Here is a 2,887-nt window from a genome sequence, read left to right on the forward strand (position 1 = left end):
ATTTACTTAATTTGAATTAATAACTTCAAACTTAACTACTTAAAGCATGCACTACTCAATCATTTTTTCCATGAAATGGAATTTTGTAACTCATCAATATGTTCATATATTTCTCTGTAAATAAGCCCCCATATTAGGCATTCACTTTGGCTTCATTCAAAATTTTAGTTGAACCTCAGATAGAAAAGAGAAATAAAGCTGACAGAAACATACCAAGATAAAGTCTTATTGGATGTTGAAAGATAGTTCACGAGCATACCCAAATTTCTCTTGAGGACGCCACGAACTACACTTGAAGTCTGAAAGGGGGGGGGAAATTAAAAAATCATCCTCGACAAAACATTAAGGTGTATTGACAGGTATTAGTCATCTTAAATTTTTCTCTTTAAACCATACTCACAACCAGCAAAGCATACAAAATTAAAGATGATTTTTTAAATGCAGAGGTTTCATAGTTGTTTCATGCAGGCTACCTTTATCACCACATCTTTTATGGAAAGACTCATGAAAGTTTACAGCATCATCTGAGAAAAAGTACCTAAAGAAGTCTTCAACCTTTATCTACAGTTTGTAAATTTAAAATTTTAAAATTTCTAATAAATTTACAAGACTAATATTACTAAAGTCAACAAGGGAAAACTTGAAAATGAAAAAAAAATGGTATTTTTTCTAATAAGAAATACCAGAAAATCAGCTTCTGCAACACCTGTGTATTTTTCTGGGACTGCACATTAGAAAATAAGCTCAGATCAGCAGAGTTTTTGAAAAAATATGATGGATTAATAAAATATATTATAAGTTAAATACAATAGACATTTTTTTATCTTTTTTATAAAAGAATAATTTCATTAAGATTTAAGGAGAAGTATAATATGATAAAAAAGCAAAACAAAGGATTCATCTATAAAGCATGGCTTTTCAAATCCTAAACACAATGGGCATGAAAAATTGATCAATTTTGCTTAGGCAAAGTTTCAAATCCTAGGGTTATATATTTAATATTTTTTAACTTCTCAGACCATAAATAAACAGAGGGGTTGGAGAATTTCAAAGACGGGATCAATCAAGTCTGTTTACCAACTTCTATTTGTAAGAAATCCCATTTCAATTTGGTTTCTTTTCTTATCAACAACAGAACCAACTTTCCCACCAATAAAAGTCCTCGACTCATATATATCCACCTGATCGAGAGCAATTAGAAGTAAACATACTAGATAAAATGCATTAGCTAGAATATCTTAATAAATTTAACACCATAATTGTGTTAAGAAACTGACCAAATCACTCCCCTTTGCTTCAAAAATCAAGTTTACCATGTACACCATAACATCCAATTTCAAAATAACATTTTCTTCATTCCATACTGATAAGTCGCTTTGACTTTTCACATATATTCATAAATCAAAGTATCAAAATGACTTATAAAATATGAAATGGAGGAAGTGTGATATTAAAGATTAAAGGAGCTAAACCTCGTGTCCTTGATCTAAGAGTTCCACTGTAGTTGACATGCCAGAAAGCCCAGCTCCAATGATGGCAACTTTTAGCTTTGGTCCTCGATAATGTTCTGGCTCCGGCGAAAACAGCCCTTTTGGCGCTGGCAGGAAACCATTTCATTTGTCAAACTTACAGCTCAGCTCAATTACTTAATAACTAAACCTGGTAACATGGCAAACCAGATTCATTCATAAGCTCACACCACTCCCCTATGATATGTGTTGCGTACTCAGGTTTGAGAATTGATTAGGGTCAATAGTGGATGAGAACTCTTAATATTTTGTGTATAACTTTGTGTGTAGTATAGGTGTGTGTTGTGATATTATAATACTCAAAATTATAGGCTATCCAATTTATGACAAAAAAAAAACATAAATAGAAAACTGAAATATAACATGAGTAACATGGTGAATATGCAGCTAGCATACATAGTAATTAAAATATTTAATAATTGGACTTACAATGTTCCAGCGAATTGTGTGCTAAGATAAGCTTGGTCTTCAGGGAAGAACCTGGCAAGGCCAAAGTCTCCAATCTTGGGATGAAACTTATGATCAAGAAGAATGTTGCTTGCTTTGATGTCTCGGTGAACAATTCTTAGATGTGAATCCTCATGAAGGTACTGCAATCCCCTTTCCACGCCTAGAACAATTTGGAACCTAGTGCTCCAATGCAGGAATCGATCAGCATTGTTCCCTGCATGAGGGGAACATTCAAAGTTTCAATTTGCTCTGTTTAACCAATCCTAAGCTCTTGTGGGAATTAAAAAAAGAAGGGATACCATATATGAAGAGGTCAAAACTTCTGTATTCACAATCCTAACCATCCTTCACAATCCAGTATTCACCCACAGGCACAGAAATTCAGCAAAAATTAATGAAATTGAAAGTTCAAACACTCCCCTTCCCTCTCTTCCAGTCCAATACAACTTCTAAAATATATTGTTGCCTACAGAGACATCGAAATTAAAATTGAAATGAGAATGAAATGAAAGTTGAAGAGGGAGAGAGAGAGACAGAGGTTAGGAGTACGGACAGGAGCACGGCAAGCCCTAGCTGCGGCGGCGGCTTCAATCGACCCCAGGAGCGATGACAGTGCACGGCGGAACAGCCTCCTCTCTTGCGTCGCATCTTCGTCCTCTCTCTCCATCTCGTCTGCAAATCGTCTCTCTCTCCCCTCCGGGCTCCCTGCTCTGCGACGGCAATGGCGGCGGCTGCAGCGACGTTGCGGCGGTGACCCCCTCTCACTCTCTATTCTCTCGATCGCGCTCTCTCATCTCCGTCTCCCTCCTCTCCTCCCTCTGGTTTCACTCTTTCTCTCGGATCTGGGTGTGTGTGTGTGAAAGGGGGGCGTGGTGGCAGTGGTGAGTGATGGTGAGAATGAGTGTGAG

General features: G+C 36.8%; 1 long non-coding RNA gene across 1 annotated transcript; it reads right to left on the reverse strand.

Moving 5' to 3' along the window:
- Nucleotides 1-670: 670 nt before the first annotated feature.
- Nucleotides 671-2,279, reverse strand: LOC107474007 (uncharacterized). The gene is made up of 3 exons (XR_008006216.1): nucleotides 1,959-2,279; nucleotides 1,473-1,597; nucleotides 671-724 (listed from the first exon to the last, which is right to left on the reverse strand). It is a non-coding gene; the product is annotated as an uncharacterized LOC107474007 (long non-coding RNA).
- Nucleotides 2,280-2,887: the final 608 nt, after the last annotated feature.

This window comes from Arachis duranensis, chromosome 2, assembly GCF_000817695.3.
Source record: "Arachis duranensis cultivar V14167 chromosome 2, aradu.V14167.gnm2.J7QH, whole genome shotgun sequence".
Taxonomy (NCBI): Eukaryota; Viridiplantae; Streptophyta; class Magnoliopsida; order Fabales; family Fabaceae; genus Arachis; species Arachis duranensis.